This window comes from Gallus gallus, chromosome 6, assembly GCF_016699485.2.
Source record: "Gallus gallus isolate bGalGal1 chromosome 6, bGalGal1.mat.broiler.GRCg7b, whole genome shotgun sequence".
NCBI lineage: Eukaryota > Metazoa > Chordata > Aves > Galliformes > Phasianidae > Gallus > Gallus gallus.
The window spans coordinates 1,842,150-1,867,244 of record NC_052537.1 but is presented as its reverse complement, the minus strand read 5'-3'; the positions used below and the strand labels follow the sequence as shown (position 1 = coordinate 1,867,244).

General features: G+C 39.9%; 1 long non-coding RNA gene across 2 annotated transcripts in view; it reads right to left on the bottom strand.

Moving 5' to 3' along the window:
• Window positions 1-25,095, bottom strand: part of LOC107053614 — a 317,001-nt gene that overhangs the window by 257,572 nt on the left and 34,334 nt on the right. For both annotated transcript variants that reach the window (XR_006939633.1, XR_005860929.2), the window contains exon 3: window positions 21,773-21,917. This is a non-coding gene — a long non-coding RNA (uncharacterized LOC107053614). The remainder of the gene's footprint in view (window positions 1-21,772; window positions 21,918-25,095) is intronic.

Here is a 25,095-nt window from a genome sequence, read left to right as displayed (position 1 = left end):
CAACATCATATCAATGTTTGAATATGAGAGCAGCTTAGTCACACATCAACTGCTCGTTATGCTGTTTGTATAATTTTAGCTGCAGGTAAAGAGCAGACTACTTAGAGCTTCAGATTCACAGTACCAGGAGATACTGCTAAAACACATCTTCAGGAGAGTTCTCTAATAAGAAAATAACCCTAGGTCATTCACACTTGAGCATTTTTCCCATTTCCTGAATATAGACCATGTTAGAGATATTAGTGCTGCCAAGACTCTGAAAAGTAATAGTAATTGGGTTTGACTATAAGGGCATTTACACCCACCACTGAGACAGCAGCATTATCAACTTCAGAAAACACAGCAGACATGTATAGCAGTATTAACCTAATTATCAAGATCTTTGTTGACTTTCTTTTCTTATAAAGTTTGTCTTTCTAATTACAACTGCAAATATATAACCTAGATGAACTGCTTCCCATGTATATTCACCACATACTGAAAGGTCCCTCATGCAATTCCAGATGCAATCAGCTGGTGATTAGCAAAAGTCCTCTTTGGAGAATTACCCTTGACTGTAAACATATATTAATTAAATCCAAAGGTACTTTTGGGAGGCATTTCATCCTCCTGAGGCAACATAACATCATCTAGCATGTGGGATCATTACTCCCCCACTGTCACTTGGTGTGCTTAGCACAACTCCAGGTAGCCATTTAAGAGTGGATCCGACTGCATGTTGCATATCCATTTGCACCCAGGAAAAATGTGCAAGTCTTACTTACTCATTCAACATACCACACCTGCCATGACCCGCTCAAAATGCAGAGCAAAAGGAAGTCTTGCCTCTTCTTTGGAATTTGTTACCCTTTCAAATGGAAGGAACTAGGAGGTGTTCACTGAGGCCAAGCCCCCTTCTGCCACTTCCACAACAGTGGGTGGCATTTTTTTTACACATCATCTGACATCTCCTGCATCTCATGGAAAAAAAAAAAAAAACTGCTTATTTTAAAATAAAGTCTACTCAGTCTGAAGGGTGATTTGGGACTGGGGAGGGTGTTTGCCTCTATTTTTTCTTGTTTGTTTGCCATTCTTAACTGCGCATATTTGCATAAAAGAAGCAATGCTGTATCATCTTCTTCCAGAGCTTATTCCCCGTCTGAATCCTGTTGATGACAGCTTCATCATTTCCACAGCAACCGAGTTCATGACATCAAGTAGGGTATAAGCAGCAGGAGCTAATAATTTCTCTAGAAACAGAGATCCACTCCCATGCACATAAATACTATGAAAAACAAGAGAGAAACAGAAATGCAGAAAATATCTATCTGCCATAAAAATGTGACTGCTCTAACACAGAATGACAATCATTCTTTTCTTTTATCATCTTCTGTTTCTTAACAGCATAAAATTATCTTCTATTTTATGGTTTGAAGCAGCATTAGATGACAAACCTAACACATTCCTGGTCAGAGCCCATCAGGCAGTTTTATAAGCAGTTCCTCTACCAGGCACAGCCCATGGTTTAGACAGTTGCAAAAGAACTATTCTTGGCCTGTTCAGCTTTAGTAACTTTAGCTCTGTTTGGTCTAAATCAGCAAAATAGCTAAACTCATGACCCAAAGGTCTTGCTTTCATTAATTCCAGGTGCTTTTCCTTCAACAACATCACTCTGTGTGATAAAATGAAAATCAAACTTGTGTCCTTATGGGGCAGACACTTTACGTAACTTTTTTCCGAATGAATACCTCAAAATCTAACCTTGCTGTCCCTCCAGGAGATGAGTAATGTGCTGCAACACAGCAGACAGCAAACAGACCTGAACAGACAGCATGTATCAAAGCATCAGTGCCTAGGAAAAGCAGATTCCTCTGCACCTCTGCATGCAGTGCTGTACCATCCAGTATGTATGCTTCCTCCCTACTGCTTGTTTTGCATCACACAGCTCTCTGCAGAAATCTTTTCTGCAGGTTTTGAGGAGAATACTCTAAATCATAGCCTTATCCCTGCTTAATCTCAGAAGTTTTCTATCATCCTTTGTTTTGGTCTCACTCCAGACACACTCTTCACTGCCAGGAATGAAGAGCTGTCTATGTATGACTACCTGCAGGTAACACCAGCCTACACAGTGATGTAGAGGCCAATATTTCCCTAAGTGCCTCAATTCATGAATCTGATTATGCAGAAATCTTGATTTAAAGGCCAAATGTGTTGGGTCACCACTGGCTATGCAAGCCAAAATGGCCATAGGTGGGGAAGACAATCAGAATGTTCCAAGCTGTACAGGTAGATGGAAATAGCTGTATTTTTTTTTTTCAGCACTTTGGGAGAGATGGCAGATGATTGCTTAGTTCAGGGATGACCAACTGCATGCAACTCAGATTAATTTCACCTGTTCCCATGCCAAGCTACACCATGGCTCAGGGCCACATGGAGACTTGGGTATGCCACAGGAGGCTCAGTGACAGGCGTGCTCATGCCAGATAACATCAAAGCTGTAGGCAATAAATCTGCAGAGGAAACTAATACCTGATACAAGAACAAACCAAGTGAAATTGCTGGCAGAATAGATTATTGATCGCTCTGCCTTACATTTGAAAATTAATGCTACACAGAGACAGAAAGCACCCCCAATCCCTCTCCAAGTGAATAAATTCAACAAAAGCAGAAACTGCTAAACTTAACGTCTGTGGCCCTCAAGTGTGTGCTTGTGGTAATGCGTGTGAAACACTGACACAGGCAGGTCTGTGGACAGGAACCCGAGTGGGGCAGGGAACATAGCACCAAAACTGCTTTGAGATGCACAGATTCCTAGAACAGCCCCAGAGCAATATCATACCAGTCAAAGTTCAGCCTTTCACTAACCTGCAACCAATGGCAGAGTGACAGCCCGCCAGAATTCCAGCAGAGCTTTTGTCTTTGATCCAATCTCCTCTATTACTGCACAAAGTCAGCACATGTTGTGCAATCTGGGACACATCTGAAATCCACCTCAGTTTTTCAGCCAGGGCAGTTATGGACAAAGGGAAATTTTGGCTGAAAAGCCAGCAAAAAGGTTAGTATAGAAAGGCTTGTGCCCATGTAGGTCAAACACTGCAATAGCATCTCCTGCCACCGGCTGGCAGTTGGAAGGGCACTGAGGGTAATACAGCAAGCTTTAGGCAAAGGCGAAAAGCATGAATGTCTCACTGACAACAAGCTGCAACGCTGCTAAAACTGCGGTTTTCCTCTGGAATCTGTCTCCAAACTTGCAGCTAATAGCTTTCCAAGGTGGTCAGCTCCCATTTGGGGGGGGGGGGGAGGAAGAAGGAGGCAGGCAGAAGAAGAAGAAAATATGGCTTTATACAGTTTAAAGTATCAGAAAGCAAAATGCGGAAACTTTCTTTTCTAATCCTTACTTTACATAATTTCACAATGATTTTGGGTTCGACTCATTAATTTTGGAATGCTTTAAGCTGGTCATTGTCCCCAGTGGCTTTCTGAGTGCTCAAAGAAATGTAAATTTGCCAGTTGTTATTGTTGCCTACCCACAAATTCAGGTCATTTATCAAAGAGCAGTATGCATACTACCCAGAAGTCTGCCTTCTCATCTTTCTCACAGTACCTACTATGGCAAGTAATTTTTCACCCATACAGTTACTCTGTTGAAAGAAGCTAAACCTCTATTGTACGTATAGATAGACATTAAAAAAAAAAAAGTTTGAGATACCTCAAAAATTGAAAATACCCCAGGTTTGAAGAGAACTACACAAAAAGCCATACAAGCCTCTCATTTAAGTAGACAAAACAAATCGTTCATTGACACTCTTTCTAAAATTCAAACTTGATCGTGTTTTTCACAGATCATTTTTTTCTCTTGTGCTCTAAGCAGCAAATGTTTTTTCCTGGCAGCGTGCATCTTTCTCAATGGTTGCTTAATAGCCTAAAGTCAGTCAGCAGGGTTTCAGCAAAAACAAAATATCCAAATTGCCCTTCCAGCAAACCTCCAAAAGACTGGGCCTTTGTACACATGCTTCAGGCAAACATCCTGAACATCCTATGCAAAAACAATTACTCTGTAACCAAAAGAAAGGTGTGATGTGCAGCACAATTTCCCAATTACTGTTACCCTTGTCATCACATTTCCTTCCAATTTACTTTCCCTGTTGCTTTTAAATTTCCAAGAATCAATTTAATTAGCCATACTGAACACAGACCCTCTGGCCTGTGTAAACAGACGTGGCTATAAAGCATCCTTTTAAGAAATAATCAGTGTTGCTTCTGTACCACACAACAGATTCAGTTTACTGATGCACTTCTGTGCTGAAAAACAAATTCTTTCGGTTTTAGTGCTAGAGTAAGTGGTTTGCTGTAACTCTTTGCTGAATACCATGGTCTTCCTTTAGTTGAAAACAATGGATTGCCAAAAAGCCATTAATCTCTATATCCCCATACTTAATCAAAAGAAAAATATGACAACCTTCACTGATGTATTGGAAGACTTGTAATATTCCCAGTGAGCCTTGGCAGTGACAAAGCTGCATGGTACTATATCAAACGTACCTCAATATTAGTAAACCTCTCAGTGTTGAGCCATTTAAGGTAATCTTTTTACAACTTTGCCAATCACTGAAAACTCATTAAAATTTCCTGGAAGAACTGGCATTACATCTGTGTGCTAAACCATACATGCAGAACGTACAACATGCAAATCCCATGGCCTATATGTGTGCACAGTCTTGAATGCAGGAGGCACGGCGCACACAGAATGGCAGCTTCAGCAGAAGCACTTCCTGCTGACATGCAGAGAGAAGGGATGCCTTCATAGCCATGGTCCATGACAGCTGCCAGCAGCACAGCTCTCCCCAGCTCTGTCAGTAGGGAAGAACTAACCTTTGTGAAAGGAGCAAAGAGAGCCCAATATGCCTCATTTCAAAAACAGGAGGGATCCAAATTTTTAAGGGGAACGCTTCAGTAGCAAAATCAGCTGGACACCATCTAGTGATGAAACTAAAGCACTAGAAGTAGGAAGATGGATTTATCCTCAGCCCTCCTAGAGGCTGAATGGAAAAAAAAAGAGGGCAACATTAGTATAACTATTCACTGCTTCTGCTCCCTAAAAGTACCATAGGAATGCTTACTGACCTCAAAGGAGGTTGTGAGGTGCTTGTAATAAGCGTGTCTTCAAGTGGAAGAGGATCTGTAAACACCACTGAAGATAAGAACACTCCAAACAGATTTTCCTCACCCTTAGTTTATGAGAGAGTCACTACCCATCTATTACCAATGTGAGAATCAAAGACATGCACACCTTATTCCTGCTATTGTTTCTCTGGATAAATAACTCAGGTGTTGCCTGGATGAACAGCTACAGAATACAAGAGCTCCAACCTTCCCTGGGAAATAACTAATTTGCATAACATAACTTAAATTCACATAATAAATCTATTTCATCAGCTTTTATTGCAGGCACTGGGCTGGAGATACAGGTCTGTAAACAAGTATAGATCTGTAGTGCTGCTAATTTCTAACAGCTGAACTGGCGCAGGTTTTCTTTTAGAAACAACAGGTAGTTTTCTCCCTCTCTGGAAGACATTTTCTTCAAGTGAAAAAAGCAGTCCATCCGCGTTGATGCAAGTGAGAGCTAAAACATGTTTTCATTATTAAATGATACGAACTGAAAGATTTATTCTCTGCCTTTTACTGTCTCTAGAGTCTCCCTGATGTCACCTGTCAGAGAGCACCTGCACAGAAAGTCAATCTCAGAAGGATATTCACATCTGCCGAGCCTGCCTTCTGCACGGTAGAAGATGTACTGAAGTACCTGTGCACCAGCTCCTGGCTCCGCTGGGGTAAGGGACAAGGCCACGCAGGTTTGTGCATGAAGAGAAGAGTATCAATGCAATAACCACTGCCCAGCCCTCGTGGTTAGGGCAGAAACAAAGAGGCCGTGGGAACAGGCAACTGTGCTGCATCTGCTGTGGAGCTGTAATAAACCACTGCAGTGCTGCTCGTGACAATTTCTAATCTACTCTTCTATTCCAAGGGAATAGTGCCTGATCAAAACCCTTCCATTTTGTCTGAGAAGGAGTTCAGGATCTGTCTTTTCTACAAGCTATGAAAAGTTAAGGGCATGTACTTGAAAGTTGCTTGTGAGGCTCACCCATCCTGGGATCATGAAGCTGGAGTGGAAATGGCTGCATAGGGATGACAGTGTAGGGACAGAACCAGCATAAAGTTAATGCAGACTGAGTATCACACTGGGCACTCCAGTCCTAATGGGAGAGATAGCAGTAGCACAACAATGCTCATGAATTTCTCTTTGAATTACCTTCCTACCTAGGGAAGAGAAGGCAAGGACTGTTGCACCTCCGTGGGACTGCGACTTGTTTCATTCCCTCCTCGGTCAGGTGCCCCTGAGCTGTCCACTGTTCTGCCAAGGGTGTCCTGCAGGGTGCTGCTTCCTCAGAGCCCTTTGGACACTCAGTATGGAAATGAGCCCAGGCACAGCAGCTGCAAAAGCAGGCTATTTGTCATGGGAAACAAAATAACCTTCATATCATGCAAATCCTACAATGCCTCAGATAGTATGTTATGGGCAGAGCTACTTCCAAATGAGGCTATTTCTCAAAGCCTCTCCCTTGGAGAGCTGTTACTTACAAAGTCCTTGGATCACATCTTCCCATGGCTTTGCCTGCAGTATCACCGGTTTCTGTATCAAATTCTGTATCAAAATGCCAGAGAAAAAAGAAAATCATATTGTCACTATTCTCCCCCTACTGATCTCAGAGGTATGGAACTATCTGTTAAGAAGATGTCAGCTGAGTTTCAACCCTATCCTGTAAGTTGAACTAGTATGAAATACTTACAACAGCATCAGATTACCCTAAGCACTACGTACAAAATTAAGATAAAACTTCAAAGAAATTAAAAAATACAAAGCATTATCTAAGACTTGTCTCTCCTTACGTGTTGCATCAGCATGACCACAAAAGAACTGTATGATAATTTAAAGAAGGAAAGAAAAATGTGGAACAGGATAGGTAGCAGCAGCAGTTCTGAGTTTTCTTAACACTCATAGTTTATGCAAAACTAGTTTATGCATACAAAACAAGTAACAGCCTTTTCTATTGCATACAGCTCCTTCTTTCTTCGAACTCCGTCAGACTGTAGCCTTGAAAATGTTGGAAGCAGCACCTCTGTTGTTGTTCAAATGCCTGGGGACACCTCCAAGCAGCAGGAGTGCAGCAGGATAACCCATATACAGATTTATTTTTATTTCTTTTCTAAGTGAATCTTCTATATGAGCCAGGGCCATATGGCACTTAAATACTGAAATCTATTTTCAACAAAAAGCCCTGTGAGGTGAACCACCAGAAATTTCTCCAAGGTTGTTTATGAGAAGTCTGGCTTTTCTTGTTGAACTGACCAATTCAAGTACTACCATTGCCAGCAAACCAGCAGCCCAGCCCAACTGTACATCTGAATCTCAATACTTGGTTTGCCCTCATTTAAATCCTAAGGAAATTGTGATGTGGGAAATGCACCTGCAATACCCATTGCTCCTAGTGAGTGGTGCCTACTCATCTTCAGGGCTTCTTCACCCATTGTCTCTGAGATCAGGCAAACAGCACGTTGGAGTCTTGGGATTGTTGAGCCTGGAGCAGTGACAGCAGGACAGTTATGAGATTACTTCTGACATGATGGCAGAGAAATATGAACTAAAAAGTTAAAAATAGCTTGTGTAATAGCTAAAGCAGAAACACTTTAAACGTATGAAGTTCCTGACCCCCTGAAAAGAACATCCACCACACTCAACCTGGCCACATCTGTGCTCATGTCCACTGCACGTAGCATTGGGTCACTGACATCTGTATAGGGATACCTCAGCCTCTTTGCTACAGAATCTGTCCCTCTCCAGGGATGGTGTTTATTGCTTGATCCTTGAATGTCTCTATCCACATATTCCACATCAAGTCTAAAGGCTTCGCACGGAGAACAGACCATCAGGGATTTGCTGAACTCTCCCTGTCTCCTCATGCCAGGTCCTGTCCTGTAATGCCAGCTGGCTCATGGCCTGGCATTGCCACAGCTGGATGCTGCAAAACAAGACATCTCATTGCAACGCTACAGCACTCTCATGCTAAGGCTGAGTTTTATGAGTCCATTCAGCTTGATCCCAGGATGTTGTTTTATTTTGCAGTAAGATTTTTCCCAAGCTATGAATCAAATCCTCACAATGTAAACTGAGAACTTCCCAGCGTGACTAAATAATTACTAATTTCTTTCATCGAAACACATTTGCTGTTCACTGGCACTTTGTGGCATACCAGTGACATCTACTATGGGTACAACATCACAGTGCATAAAAGCAGCACAAATTCTGTGCGTAAGAAGAATGAGAATCATATCTGAGACCTGTCACCTTTAGCAGCACAAAACAAGTTTGTGCTCTTCAAGTACCAGCAGTGAAGTGTGGTTGCCTGATAACTTTCATTCTTTGAGTGGAGTATGATGTTCAGATGGGGGTTATTTGGAATGCTACATTTAGTGACCTCTTCCAGAGAATTATCCTCTAATCTTTTACTAACTAGCTCGTAAAAAAAGATAGGTCAGACTCAGCTAGCAAAGGTCTATTTAAAGAAATCTCACTAATTTACGTAAGTTAAATGTTAGGCTTGCCTTCCATCCTCGAATATAATTATATTCATCTTAGAGTCCTATCCCACCCATCTGCATGGCCCGAACACACACATACAACTACAACCAGGGCCACGGCTGCAGACATGCTAAATGAGAAAGTGCATTTTTAACCTTATTTGAGGAATTATCAGTTGGCAAAGACAAGCAGCAGTAATGTCAGATTAGCTTTACCATAGGTGTCAACATTATTCAAGAAAAAGTCTTCTGAAACACCAATGCTCAAGCAAACCACAGCCACTTTAAAGTGAAACTACACTGAAAGACAAATTCTCCAACCTAAGCCCAAACAGATACACAGGAAAAAAAGCCCCATCTCCATCATTTCCCTTATCATCTCCATTCTCCCTTCCCTCCCTATACTTTTGATTTCCCCAAAGGCTATCAAAAGAAATAGTGTTCTAGTCATTTTTTGTCTCAATTTTTGAGTCCAGTTTTTATTTAGCTGTTCAGAATTAGACAGATCATTCTGACCCCACCAGTTTACTCCACCACCTCCTTGACAAAAATATAATCACAGGACGGTAATACTAGCTTACTTCTTTCTTTCTTCCCAATATATGTCATTTAGAGAAGATGGAATGCTGTTCTTGCTAACTTGCAAGGTATGGATTGAGATACAGAATAAGGAAACAGCAGAAAAATTGCAATGGCATCTCTTCAAAATACAGTTCTTTGCTTTCCCTTATTGGTGTTCTTTTATCACCATAAAAACTCACACTGCCAACTCTTAGATGTGATCTAATTCTCTATCAAGCCTGTCTCAGATTCCCTGGTTGTTTTCATTACCACTGACCAGAGGAAAGAAAAGGGCAGGATGGGTGAGCTGTACGCCAGTAGCAGTCACATAACAGGAATACAGGTTCTTCTTTTTCTCCTCCTTAAAAGAAAAAGGATTTGCTGGGTTGGTTTTTCATCTCCTTTCCCTTTTCATTGAGAGTGACAGTTATTTGATTCTGTGTGGCATATCAATAGTTTGGATAAATTAATGCATCCTTAAAAGAATATATTTATGGCAGGAGCATCTCCTTGTGAAAAGCATAGGTTAGAGACTCAGGGTCTGAACTATTACAGTCTATGCCATTTACTTTATGTCTTCAGCAGTAATGATAATTCAGCTATTTTAGCTTGAGGGGGTTGCTTGTATTTGTTTTTATAGGCTGATTGCAAGTCCCCAGGAAAAGTGCTTGATTTCATACTTCAGATCATTCAGTCTCTGCCCAAATCTGGCAAGTCCCTGTTATACTGTTTAGAGGCTAGTTCATGTTCCATACCACTGAGGTTATAAATAACAAATCAAATTCTCTGCTGATTCACAGACAAGTCAAACACTACAGCTCTTATGTGTGAGTACACCAAAAAGTTTACAAGAAAAAATACAGTAATATTCCACTAGCCATTGAATTTTATCCAGCTTCAATAGCCTCCAGGAAGCAGCACTTGATTCACATGTATTTCAAAGCATTAACTAACAATTAGCCTCCGTTTTACATATTACACTACAGCTGGCCCCAGTATCTCCAGTACTGTTTTTTCATACTTCCGTATAACCAGAGCATGCCCAGATCTCTTTACTTAAACACTGACCAACTGTTACACCAGCCTGGAGTTACTTCGATGCGTGCCTCTTCTGTGTCCCTACCAGATGGAGAAGCAGCAGTATGTGTCTTTCACCCAAGCAAAGACCACGACACATTCCCTTTTCCTGCTGAGGAACGACTAAGATGGAAAAATCTGGGTTGCCCATCTCTGTATATCTTTCTTGGACTCAAAAAACTCCTGTCATTCCAACCACCTAAGAAAATCTGTTCCGAATAAATATATTTCAGTTTTTGAAGTGAATTTTGCAGTAGGCTGACACCAGCAGACAGGCTCCTTTTTAGGATTCCCAGACAGACAAATGACAGTGGCATCCCATCACCTACTGCCCTTCAGTCCTTGCTGGCCAAGATCATGGCAAGGAGCACTACATTTCAAGGCTGATCACATCAGTTATTTGTTTCCTTGGCAAGACTAAGACTAAATTAATGCCATGAATTGCCTGTTTCAGAGCCTTCTCTTCCGGCAACATGAAAAGAACTCACTTCCCCAGAATGACACAAGACAATAGTCACAATGAGGAACAAATTTAGGAGGAAATGATGTTACGAATCACTGGCAGTCTCCTGAGCCATCCCTGCAAAGATTTCTTTGTAGAAGAAACAGTGGCTGAAACACTGAAGGGAGTAGGCAAGGACTGCAGTTTTCAGAACAAGAGGATGAAGAGAAGCATTCTCCTATTACAGGATGAGAACAGGTGGACTGGTGGAATTTTGAATATATCTGCTGGAAAGGAAAGAACTATTGTTTTTTATTGAAGGGAAGAAGAAGGCTCATGGGAAATGAAAAGTGGCTAAATATATGAAAGTAATTGTGTTTTCCAGTCAGGAAGAAGGAAGAGAAGATATCTGTTCCAATCCTACTTGGCAGTCAAAGAATGAGTGATTTATAATCAGATTACCAGATAAGGTTGCAATCTGCCTAATTTGTCACTTGCTGTAATTCTACACCCGATCTGTCAGCAGCAGGGATGAAAAGGATTGATCTGTGATTCTGTTGGCATAATAAATGCTAGCGTACACAGACGACGATGATCCTTCTTACCATCAGCTGCCTCAAACTACCAGCTACAAATGACCATGAGCACTGACTTTTTTCTTTGGTTCCCCACTTGGAAACCCTGGCTACCTGTGAGGGATTATGAGATGACAAGTAGGGCTGTGTGCCTCACTGAGATGGAGGGAGGTACACCACCACAGACACAGCCTCACCACTTGACTTTGTTTTTCCGTGATGGCTCTTCGAAAGTAAAAATTTCCCTTCTGTGCCTCTGCCACAAACTAGTACATGACTAGTCCTGAAAAAAGATGAATTTGGTTTTATTTATGCAATAGAGTATTTGCTGTCTACCAGAACAGTTATTTGCCCGTATTCCCCTCTGAAACTTCAACACGCTCCCTTTCTTTTCACTGCATCCCTCCCCGCTTCAGGCCTTTCCTCTTTCCAAACCTTGCCCACTCCTGTCTTGGTCTGGAGCTTTAGAAAAAACAGAATTTGACTGGATTCCTTTTTCCTCTAAAAGTCTTCAGCAGAGCACATTCTCAGTCAGAAAGGCATGTATTTCATCAATATTTACTGCAGTTCTTATTTCCACGAAAATTTCTAAATAAGCAGGACACAAACTGCAATAATAGCAGAGTCAGAAGAGGCATATTTCCTGCTGCTGTTTAAAAGACAAAAGCAGTAAACAGCTCAAAATTAACCCCCACCTCCAAAAAGAATTTTTTTTTTTAAAGAAAAAAAGCTAAACACGAAAGTACAACAGCAATAACAGTATATGCCATTGTTTCAAACCTTTGATTTCCATCATTCTTTTTTATTGTTTTTCTTCGTGTTTTGGCAGCTGTGAATTACTCAGTACTCTGGAATTGTTCGGTAGGCTATTAATGTCTGTGACCTTTTCAGTCATTTCTTGAAACGCTACCTAGTATGAATGTAACACGACTCTACACACACACACACACCCTTTTCTGAGACATGCAGAAGCATGCTTCATCCCAACCACTTACAAACAAAATCTTCAGAGAGATGCATGCTTTGTAAATAATTTAGTTTCATGGTGACAGGGAGCAACCAACTACACTGTGGCCTTCTGGAGTTCTCCTGGGAAAATTAAAGGACTGATATTACAATGGGATTATTTCTTTATATGAGAAAATAAGATCTCATTAAATCTCAGCCGCTATGGGGTTCTCTTTTGAGCTTGCTTCTGATGCTTTTAAGAGCATCAGAAAGATGCCTAAGAGCTTACGAAGAACTCATATATAATCAAACATATTAACAGTACTGTCCAACTCTGTGATCAAATGTGTGCACATATCGAAAGTGTCTCTAGTACGTTTTAGATTCAGTTACTAAGGCCGTTAATAGACTTGAGCCTACTTAGCAGCAGCACAATGCTCCTGCAGTAGTCTCTCGCGATGGAAACAAAGAGCGTCCTATTGCAAAACAGATGGATAAAGGGGGCAGCAGACATGCAAAAACAGAGATTGCTAAGAGCTCTTGAGTCCTTTAAGTCCATGCATGATTTCAAGGTATACAACTCTTCACTTAGGAGCTGAAGATCAGTCAAATGAGCTTGCAGGTAATTGTTTAAGAGATTAAAACAATTGCCTCAATAGGTAAAGAATTACCCAGCTTATGTACTGTCTATGATTTATGCTATTAAGATGTCAAAGTTAAGTTTCTAAAGGCTGACACATCAGTTAAAATGTGAGATGTGGGTTAAAACAAGGTGGAGATGGACTGGATGCCAGCAATGCCTAGGACTGAAAACGAATATTGTACTAAGTTCCTCTGTAAGCTCCCTTTGTAAAAAACACAGATCTGTGAACTCTAAAGTTTTCTTTTTGTGTTTGACTTAATTCTGCTCCTTGCCAGCTGCTTTTCTGTGTGATCTGACAAATCTGGGGGGGGCAGGGGGGGGTTTACTTCTCTTGGTTTGGACTTGTCATTTTTTTTCCAGTTCCTCAGGGCCTTTCTGGACAATTTCCTTTGAAATCCACTTGCCGAGGAAAAATGAGTTTCTCACAAAACAAAACATTTCCAAAAATGGCACATATTGAATGCATACAACATTTTCTCTATTAAATTCTTTTTAGCTGAAATTCTTTACATTCTCTGATGAAAATCTGAAAATTTCTAAGGCACACTGAAAGAAAATCTGACTTGGCTTGGTTTGTAAGCGCATTTTTCTTCCCAAAGTTCCTCACCACAATGCTGTCATCATGACACGCCCCTATCTTAGATGCACCTGTAGCAAACTGCCTGACAGGGAAAGCAGACCACGTCCTCCTGGAAAACAGAAGACATGTCTCATTCCTGTAGTAAAGTATTTTAAGCAGGGAAGAAGGAGGGGAACATTGTGAATGCAGGGGAAAATTCTAGGATTCCTGAGAAGTACTGAGTTCCTGGGAATGAGTGATCCACTCACAAATCCATCTTCCAAAATAGAAGATGACTGAGATTTCTCATGCTTGTCTACATTGAGCCTTATGCTATGAGGATGCCTTACCTAGAAATTATACCATAACAATTGCCAATAAACCCAGAACTTTCATTTTAAATAACTCTGCAACTTCCAGTCACCTACTGGAGACTACACTTCACTTCTGGGTCACTGATTTGAGACTAGTCCAGGTGAGGAGATGTCACTAATAGCAATTTGGCAGACACATTTAAACTCCTGGAAAACATACTGAAATTATACAAATCACCACTCTGAAGAGAAAATGTGAGGAAATGAGCACATCTGATGTTTGTCTTGTGTTTGTTTTAGAGACAGAAGTACAACTCTCCATTGATGTATTCATGAGAACAAACATGCTGGGGGAAAAGAAAAATCTTTAAAAATTTAGGTTTTGTTTTGCTGTATCCAGTATGTTCTTGTCTCTTATCTAAAAAGCCCATCTGGTCTAAAATTTATAGTACCTGTGTAGATTTTTATTTATTGAAGCTTGAAGTACTAAATATTTCTTATTGTAAAAACAACTCCAGAATATTCCGGGAATAGATATATATAGTTTGCAATTTGAGATGCACCTCTGATTTACCAAGGATGCATTTTATGGATTCTTCACTGAAAACCTCTCACAAAGATGGGCATGATGGACAGAGAAGATACATGAAAAGGATCAAACAACGAACAAAGGATGTTATCCTTCACATTTCACCTACCTCAGTGATAGCTTTCTTTACCACTGTCCAAGCTGAGCCCCTCCAGCTCATTTTTGAAAGACAAAAATATTTTTTTCCCCATCTTTCCAAAAAAATAGCTGAGTTACAGAGCAAAGAAGGCACTGAAATATCGCAAAAGAAATGTACATATCAGACATACACCAGCAGATCTAGGTTAGTGATGAGGCTAAACATACATTTTCTCCATCCCAAACAAGTGTTATATCTCTCTTGCTCTTTTCATTTCTGTACTTTCAAATGTCAGAGAACTCTAGCACAACATCTGCATCTGAGATCTTACTCCTGATCTTTAGAATGGGAAAGAATGAAAGGATGTTCTTGAGGCCACTGGCATAATATCCTAGGGTTCTGAAAATAAACTCAATCCACAGCCATTTATGACTCTAAAGCAAGCTACTACATCAGGTCACTACTGAAAAATATGCCCATTTCCCAGGTGGCTAAGATGTTGCATATGATTAAATCTAACCACATTTATATCACTGTGACCTCTTTCCATACAATTCATATTCCATGGAATGATAATGGAGACAGATCTTTAAATCTAGGACTGGGGAAAAAAAAAGAAAAAAAAACCATTTCAAATATTCATACAAATACCAAGATACGGAATAGTTACGTGAGAGGAGAGGTAATCTATCGATTTCTTCAGGCTCTGTTCTCTTCTGTGGTCATAGAGTCATTCAGGAAATTATAGGTGCCATCACAGCCATCTTTTGATGCAGTGAAAGGATTTTAGTGTCTCTGTTTTATAATGTAACAGGCACAGAAGCACTTCCAAATTTATAACTTGTTACTCCTAAAACAGCACAAGTTGATGGAACATACCTCTCTTCCTTCTTTGCATTAAGAAGCTTATCTAACTCTCACTGCATTCAGATCCCCTTCCTTCCATAAAAGCTTCGGTATCTTCGGGTTTTCAAGCCACCAGAGCTTCTGAGACTGGGAACTCATAATCCTGTTCTCCCTGTGTTTTCACTATACGGTAATGCTCTTGTGGTTGTGGTGGAATAAACCCATCTGAGAGTCTCAGCTGTGAAGTAAATATTATTTGTTTATTTTGAAAAACTGAAAAATAATGGCAATCCATAAGCTGAAATATGTCTGTAGAAACAATTACTGTAGAACACATTTTTCACTGGAAACTGTTTTCGAAAAATGGATGAAATGCTACCATAACGTATATAGATGATCTGTGTTTTAACGTCCCAAAGCAAACAATGAAACTCACTGAATGAACTCAATGAAATTTTAATGACTATTATGCAATTATAATGATTGCATTAATATACAGACACAAAGATGGCAAAGGCTGAAATCTGCCAGGGTACATCAAGATAACTCCCATGGCTGGCAACCATAGCAGGGTCCTATTTTAGACTTGGCTGCTAGAGAGCCCAGAAACAGGTTCCGTGTTACAGTGATCGTCCAGACTTCCCCTACCTTCAACAAGCACATCTGAGTGCTCCAAAGAAGAGATGAGATGATCCTTTTCACATGGACTTACACACTTGCCCTTATTCAGAAGGAAAATCAACCTGTTACTTTGCTATTAAATTTCTGGTAGAAAGAGTCTTAAAATTAATTCATCAAATAATCCTGCACAGGATAAAGTAAACCAACGGTAGATGATAGCTTAGGTAAAGGGTAGAAAACCAGGGGTAAAAGTCATCCTTAGCATCCCGCTCAACTGAGCTGTTCCAATGCTGCAGCAGGAATTAAGCAAGTCAGCTTAATCATTCTACTTATTATCATTGCAATTAATCATCAGATTCCAACAGCAGAATCATTTTGATACTTAGCATTCTTGTTAATCTTCACTTCCTTGTTTACTCATATGCTGAAAATTAAATACAGCTTGGGGGGCTGTCTATTCCTAAAAGCTCTTTGCAATCTATTTCCTTGTAATTTTGAGTTTTGAAATACATGTATAAATCCAATTAGAAAGAGAAATGACTCATGATAAAATCTAGTGGGGGAAAAACAAAAAACAAAAAAAAAACCCACACACAACAGATTTGAAAGCTTAAACCATTTCTAATTTACTGTTATACTGTTATATTTTCTAATCTCTTGCAGCCCACCTTGCCAAATGGCATCATTAGCATTTAAACCTCAGAAGAACACCATATGCAGTGAAAAGGTATTGATTACTACCCACTACTAAAAGGAAAACGAAAGCTAAGAAAGGGGTGACAGATCTGAATGAGGCATGCTTGCAGTATCATAAAGCAGACTAAAGGACTAAGAAGGTCATCCCTGTACAGCTGGATCTGTTTTCTCTCTGGTAACACATGTAAGAAAAATATTAAAAAATGCCAGATTCCTCTGTAAAGACCACTGTAAGTCCTTTGCAGATAAGTAAATGGGTTGCATTATTTTGTGCTTCTGAAGGAACTTCCCAGACTCAACAGAACAAGCAAGAATCCTTTTATGGCTCAGGTCTCAGATCAGGATAGGGAGACATGTTGATTTGCTACTCCAAGAAGTCAAAAGACTTTTCACTTCAAGAGATCCTTAAGAAGAAAAACTAATGGAAGCAACACAGGAGGAAGTTTAAGTGGAAATGCAAGAACAAAGAAACTAGGAAAAATTATAAACTTTATATTAAAGAAGATGCAAAAACTCATAAAATGAGTGGGAAGAAAAGTTTTGTGCATAAAAAAATTCATGCTCGGTCACCTGGGCAAGAGTAACAGAGAGGAAGAAACAGAAAAGAACTGAATAAACACAGAGAATAGAATTGGAAGATAAATGGGACAAGCTTAGAGAGAATAAACCCTAAAAAAATAATTCCAGAGAAGTAACCAAGTATTGCACTGCTGAGGTTAGTTTGGCAAGGAACATGGATTTAGCATAGTTTGAGGGCTCGTTTCGCTGTTGTTATTACAATCAGCCCTTCTACACCATTATGCTACTACAGTTGTGGATAAACACAGATCCTTACAATTAATATGGATGCAACATGATATGAGTGCATGAAGCAAAGGACAGTTACAGAAGTTCTTTAGCTTTCAGGACAGCTGTCAAAGCAACTTTGCACAGAGGATGTTAGCAGTGATAAGTAGCCCTGACCAACTCTAGATACAACAGTTTTAACTTTGTTTCATAGCAGAAAAATAAGGCTACGTATTTTAATATTTCATGTCTCATGAATGTTCTTACAGCTCCCGATCACTCACTTTCAAAAGGCTTTCTTGTTGGCAGAAACTTGTAAACATACACAGATAAAGTTCAGAATTTCTCTCTAATCCTTAAGGCATACTGGAGCAATGTAAGATCCACTATTTTTCATTCAAGGTATATTTCAAAAATCAAAGCTAACTGAGACTGTGGTAGATTATATATATTTTTTTAAAGTAAAAAGAATGGAAGAAAAAGCAAAATAAACAGAAGTACTTCTTTGTTCCCATTGCATAGCAACATTATACAAATATCCTACAAGACAGTAAGCACACTTCTGGGAACACATTAAAACTTCATTCACCAAACATCTCACCTACTTGCTTAAAGACAATGTCCCTAGCAGCCAACTGGGACTGAATTCCAAGTGGAACATCTGGAAAACGATTGCTTGATTGAGAGGTGGATCTCTAAGCCACGACTGCAGGAGACTATAGACAAAGCAGGTAACATTTTCATGCTTTGGTTCTGTTACACTCATTCCTGCCCTTCCAGAGATTGCACTGTTAATAGACTACAGAGGATTCATCTGGAATTCCTTTGGTTTGTAAATGAGGACTTCTATATTAATGTTGGATCACTGGAAAAGATGCAGAATTGATCGTGTACATTTTCTGAAGCAAATGATGGGCACTTTTTAATCAGATCTTAAATACACCCTGAGATCTGGGAAACATACAATAAAACTGTGTGATGCTTTCCCTTTCTAAGACGCTAATTCAAATGGTAAACTATTTTTATCAAGATCTCACAGTCACAATGTGAAATGGCATGACTGACAGTCTTAGCACACAGAAATAGTTCATTTTCACTGTGCAAGTGAGCTGTCCTTGAAGAGTTGTGTAAAGGCTCAGAATTTGTAAAGATAGATATACCAAGACATCCAATGCATTGGACAAGTGTGTTTATGTGAGTGCTTATGCTCATACAACCATATGCACCATTAGAAAAATTGAGAATGTTGCACACTGGGAACACGTTCCTTTACAAGGGAAGTTTCTGCTCAAACTATGACTGCAACACAAACCATCAAAAAGCAACCCCCTTTCAGTTCCTAACAGTAACTGTGGGCAAAACTTCTAAATAACAAGAACTTTTCCAGATTGTGCTGCACTCTATGCCAAGATCCTCCAACTTTAAGATGGCCTTGTTGCTGTACCAGCAATGCAGAATACCTGACTCATCCATCACGTACCTTGTCCGTATCCTATCTGTCCTGCTCACTCTGCTTCACTTCTTTCTCAGCATGAAAAATGAGACTGAGACATATGATGAAACATGTTTGTCACGTACTTTCTTTTGATCTTATAAAAATTATGGATAACACTGTGCAGATGAATGTGAAGATTTGTATGTTTTCTTTTTTTTTTTTTTAATTGCTGTTTCCAATATCAGTTTCTATCACTTTTCCCCCCTACTCATACATGTTGGCTCTGTCACAAAACACCTGCAGAAGTCTGAAAACAATTCCAAACAGCCAATCAGTACAATGGAAATTGACATACCCCGAGAGAGTCCGCAGCCTTGCCTGGCAGTTATATGAACAGCAGTATGGAGATTCTCAAAGCCATATGAAAATGAGAGTATGTCCCAAACCACACTAGCCTATTCACTAATTAAAAGCAGTTCTGTACCTTTGCACTTCTGACGCCTATCATTAACATAACAAACACAAGATAAAAACTCATAAATTTATGTCATCTGCCAAGTTCCAGGTCTCAGAACACAGGAATTTTGGAAACAGAATTTGGTACATTCAAATGAGTTTTGTAATTAACCTTTAGAAAACATGAGGTTGGAGCAACTCATTTATTCAAGGCAGGCAGCATATGTCATTACTGTATTTTACTGTATGTGAATTCCTAAAAAAAATAACTCTACCTGTCTTTGCATGCAAGAAAATTGCTATGTAAATGTGCATGGTTAGGATTTTTATAGATGTTTTCACATCTCTTTGAGCATTGTTTGAATATGGCTGAATATAAGGACTAAGTACAGTGCCATATCTTTGTGCAAGTAAGTGAAAGAAATGCACAGACATGCCTATGTTGATCATTATACACCTCTGTTACCAGAAAATCTGCAGAGATTACTTTCCACATACTTCTTTGACAGTAAATCCTGCACTGGAGAGAGCTCTCCTGCGGCTTTTCTCACATGTCAAAAGTATTCTACATCTCTACTATAAGCCATCCAAACCGATGTTATTGATGTCTGTTGAGTTTTCTGGTTCTCTTCAGTTCTGTCTAGCCTTTAAAAAGATGCCTTTAAGTTCTAGTTGCAGAAACTGGAGGATTTACAAGAGGATTTTTTTTTCTTGCATGTTTGCATCACTTGTATTGTGTAACAGTCATGGCATTCAATGGCCTATCATAACATAGCATAAGTAAGTGAAGAGAAGGGAGGGCTACAAGTCACTTGGTCTCATAATAGCACTTGAATTCCTTCAACACATAAGGAGAAAAGTAGTCTGTCAGTGTACCAGTAATCACAGAATCATATAGTAGCTTGGATGGCAGGGGCCTTCAAGATCACCTAGTTCCAAATCCCCTGTTGTGGGCAGGTTTGCCAACTGCTAGATCAGGCACTAGGTCAGGATGCAGAGGGTCCCATTCAGATTGGCTTTGAACACCTCCAGGGACCACGTTTCAAAAACTCGCCAACCTGAACTGACATTTGTCTTTATCTGACCATTAATCATTACACTTGATAATGCAATTCCCAGACATGATAAACAAGTGTTCCTTTAATAGCATCAAGGCAAGCAAGAGGACAAGCACAGTATACTGCCAAGTATACTACCCAACACTGTTTCAGCTGTGGCACTTATTTATTTTTCATTCTGTGGTACCATACACAATCTCCCCTAGGACACCACAAGTCTGGTGGGCTTGCATGCAGCAACACAAGGCATCACTAGCCTCAGAAATCCATTCACAGATTACCAAGCCTGCCAAGAGTATCAGAATGATGTGCTTTTTAGACAACCAGGGTGCCCTGCACCAGGTTTAATTTTCCTTTTGTAGATAAAAGGCCTATTCCCTATAGTCTCCCTCCTCTACCAATGGCTGAGTGCTGATCCTGCAGCATGAGAACTGCAGAGAGTCGGGGGGGGGAGGGAGGTGGGGAGGGATGACAATGAGGGAAGGCAGTACAGTTAGGACAGTGGTGTTCCAGCCACCTGGGACACCTTCTGTTAAGGTATCTGAATCACAGCAATTTGTCAGACCAGCAGAACTCAGATGAAAGGCAGGTGTGAGATTTATAGAAGTTCCTTGCAATTCTGCAGCAACAAGCCCTTCAGAGAAGGCTGTGAAAGGAGGGAAACAATGAGGGAAAGAATAAAAGTCACAGTGAAGAGCTGTCCTGTCCCTGGTCATAGGATCAACAGGGAAGTGGAGGAAGGAAAGAAGATGATCCTTTCAGATGGATTCTTCTTTTTAATCTTGTTATACTTTTCTCTGGAAACCATTCTCCCCACCTTCCTTAAACTTCAGGTGGGGAAGCAGTCTTGCCACTGGCAGTCTCCCAGGGAAATCAAGTTAAGATGCAGCCTAGATCATCCCCTGGCAGTGTCTACAACACCATTATTCTAATGTAGAATAATCCCTTTCCTTCCCCTTCTCTAAAAAATTCCTGAAAAGAGAGGGGAGAACATCTTTTCAGTGCTTCACAGGACGCAAAAGTAAGAGAGACATAAGAGCAGTGAACAGAATGTCTGACAGTTTAGTGGCCCAAACAGACCTGACAATCCCTAGTTGCAGGAGTACAACTTTAGAGTTTTCAGAGTGGAATAGATTACTTTTGTCAATTCCTTGACACAAATTTTACTTAGAAACACTTCCAAAAACCTAACCAGTACAAATCTGTATGTGCAGTGTTCATAAGCTCACTAGTTGACCAATGGTAGTCTGACATATGAGAAGGTATTCCAGTAGCCTTGCAGAGAGCCACTGAAATCAAAAGTATGGTCACACAGATATGAAGGCCAGCCAAATATTTCTGATTTCTGGACTAGGGCTTTATTTTGCATAAAATCTTTCCAAACATGCTGCAAACCAAAGCACATTGATGGCTCTTTTACCTGGTAATTACAGGTGAAAAAAAATGTGAGAAATGAAGAGAAATTACTTACAGTGAAGAACACATCCCTTTGTGTCTTGATGCTGTTCTTAGGGATCTGTTGGCTAGTGGTTGGGATTTCTCAGACCTTGTAATTCAGTAACATCTCGAAGGAACTATCGTGGGCAGGATACATGGTGAAGTAGCACACACCAGTCCTAAGTTAAAGAAAAAGGAAAAAACGTTAGTTGGAATTTATAACTCAAACATAAAAATAGAGTTTAAATAGTAAATAACAGAGAAAACAACTTGTGAGAAAGGGAAAACAAACTGCATAGCTTTTTGTGGCCATTAGTTGTAGCATCTTTTGTATTTGCCCAGAGTGTCCAGGGCAAAGGCCTACATTTCACTTCAAGTTGCAGATTTGCAATATGCAGACTCCTGACAAAGAATAGGCACACTCTTTCTGCCTCCCTGGTAAACAGGTTTAATCATGTAAGTCATGCTCATAAAAACTCTCCTAGAGAGCAGTGAGATGCCCCCCGTCAGATCAGGCTACTGATCCTTGCTAAAACTGCAGGCAACAAATAGATGTGAACTAAGAAGTTGTTTTTTCTCTTAATTTACAGGGTTTCTATTTGTAGAAGAAATACGTACTCTCTTCTCTATATAACCTAAAGCTTTCATTGCTTCAGTATCAGAGTTCATTATTCATGTAGGAAACGGGTGGAGCTGGACAAACAGAACAGCCTTTCCCTCCAGTACTTTGCAAGGTTACTCAAACAAATCAGAAAAGCAGAAACAGCCTGAAAATACATATGCCATTAAAAGAATCATCAGGTTTCATTGTGCAGTCTACCTCTGAGTCAGCGCCAATACATTTTGATAGCTTTCTTTCCATCTATTTTAAAGAAAATACACATATATTAACCTGAAAAAAATAATAATATGAAGTATAACATATTTTGTACAGCCAACATACAGAACAAAAGGCTCTTCAGAAGATCACTGTTTTCAAGCCTGAAACAGCTTAAGGATCTTCATCGCTCTATCTTACAGTGTTTGCAGCTGTATAAGCATAACCTAGATGAGAAGGATGATATAACGTTACAGAAACCTGCTGGTAGAAGAGCAACTCCTCTGACAGCTAATTTATTTCACGTAGCTCGATCATTATCCCTTATTTCTCTGCTGCAAGATTTATTAACCATTGTATCACAGTTTGCCAATTAAAATGATGAATGTAGTCAAATGTTTCACTTTGTATGACAAAAAAAATTTCCAGATTCTGAAGTACAGCTTATTTCCAAATATAGTTCACAATTTCATCTTTATTCGGTTCTCATAAGCAGTATTTCAGCATTTTCTGCTGTTTCATATTCCCCTCCATCCATGTGCAGATGAGTAGGCCTACCTGTTGTGTGTAGATTCTATAACACTTCTCCATAAGGGGATGCACCAATTTTGTTAGTGCTGCTAAACAGTGTAAGGAAAGGATCTTTCCTCCTCAGTTACTAGATAGAATAGCACATGGAAAAGTCGAGAGAGATGCTTTCATCAGCAAGAAACAATGCAGGGAGCTCTCTGCTATGCAGCAAGGTTTTCTTCTGGACACACTGAAGCAAGTCAACTCACAGACTGATTTAAAATACTAAGGCAATTAAAGCTGGGTAGAAAATATCTTTTTCATCTTGATTGAAGTTTTGAGAGGTTACCCAATCCTGAAATAGGCTGAAGTATCAGTATCTCAAAGATGATTTGAATTGAATATGGAAAGATAAGAAATTTGATGTCTGGGTCAAAGTACTTCTGTCTCCTTATACATGTTTGGGGTTTATTTTCCTATTTTTGACACATGTTGTCTTTGCTTCTTAAGTATAATTGGCTGGCTTCTCAAAATGAGGGAAATTTCAGATTTGAAAACAAGAACACTTGGTTTAGATAATATCAAACATCCGATTTCCATAAAATTTTATCAGAAATGTGAATAATAATAATAAAAAAAACAACAAACTTCCCAAAATACAAGGTCTCTTCAAAAATGTACAAGTTAGGAAGAAAAAAAAAAAGAAAAAAAGAAAAAGGGAAAAAAGCTCCACAGGAAAAACCCAGTATTTCCTAAAAATCTCCAGGCCAGAACTAGATCAAAGAAAGATTTCTGCCCTCCCTCCACTGATGATTGCTGTCACACTGGCATTGATCCATGTTAGAAATATAACACCAGCTAACTCATGGCACTAGATGTGCTAAGCTCAGATCTCATCTCAATCCTTCCTCACAAAGGAGCTAACCAGAGGACACACACCTTACTGAGATCCTTCCTCAGGCAACAATGCGACTTCCTCTGCTCATAGAGAGGTTTCCAGGGGCTGAAATCCACTTCAGCTCCTTGAGGAACTGTTCCAACCTGAACAGATACACCCTCTTTCTGATACTGACTCTAGGAGCAACTTTCTGGAAAAAGATAAAGAGAACTGAGAAGCCCAAATCTTCATCCATCCACCAGAACTGTAACACCCCCAACTTAGTAGTGAGAAGGACCACACGTACCTGGGCTCCCTTCCATGCCTCAAAGGACAAAACTAGGTCTGGATCAATGAGGAAAAATTTATGTCTCTCTATTTATGGACAGAAAGCTCTGAGCACATCTCTTTCTTTTGAATTAATATAAGTGGTGATATAATTGTCCTTGGGAGAAAGGTAAATGAGAGGGGAATAATAGACGTAAAGAATCATGCTGACATTGCAATGAAATATATTTACAGGAATCAAGGCCATTGATTTGCCTTTATAGCATCCTTATATCTGTCCTTCATGATATTTTGGTGGCAAACACCACTCCTTTGTTACGACAGGCATGCCAGCTAGTGATTGATTTGGTGTTGAAAGCTACTTAGACGAGAAATACTCTTGTGAAAGAGGCTTTAAAGCAAGAGGATGCATAAGCAGCACCTGATAAGATTGTTTTTCCAGATGCAGAATGCAGTTCCTGTACATATTAAGAATATTCAGCAGGTGTAAGAGATTATTCTTTTATATGATTGACTCAAAGTTTGCTGAGGAACAAGTCCAGGCAAGTCCTGGGCAAAGGTAGAGAAATCTGTCTGGAGGACACTGATGGACAGGTCCTGGCTAAGGGTTGTGAAATCCTTTAAGGAGCACAGATGGACAAGGCCAGGGGCAACGAGAGAGGAGTAAGCTGCTGATAATGGCCGGGAAACAGTCTTTTGTGTGGACTTATCTCGAGGAAGATGGCCATCTCAGGAGGTACACACATGACTCTTGCTCAAGCACCCAGGGACATCACATCAGCAGAAAAAAATGGAGGATAAAAAGAGGGTCCAACAACTGACAGACTAGGGGGTTTTCTGCCATCAGATCCCTCACCACAACAGA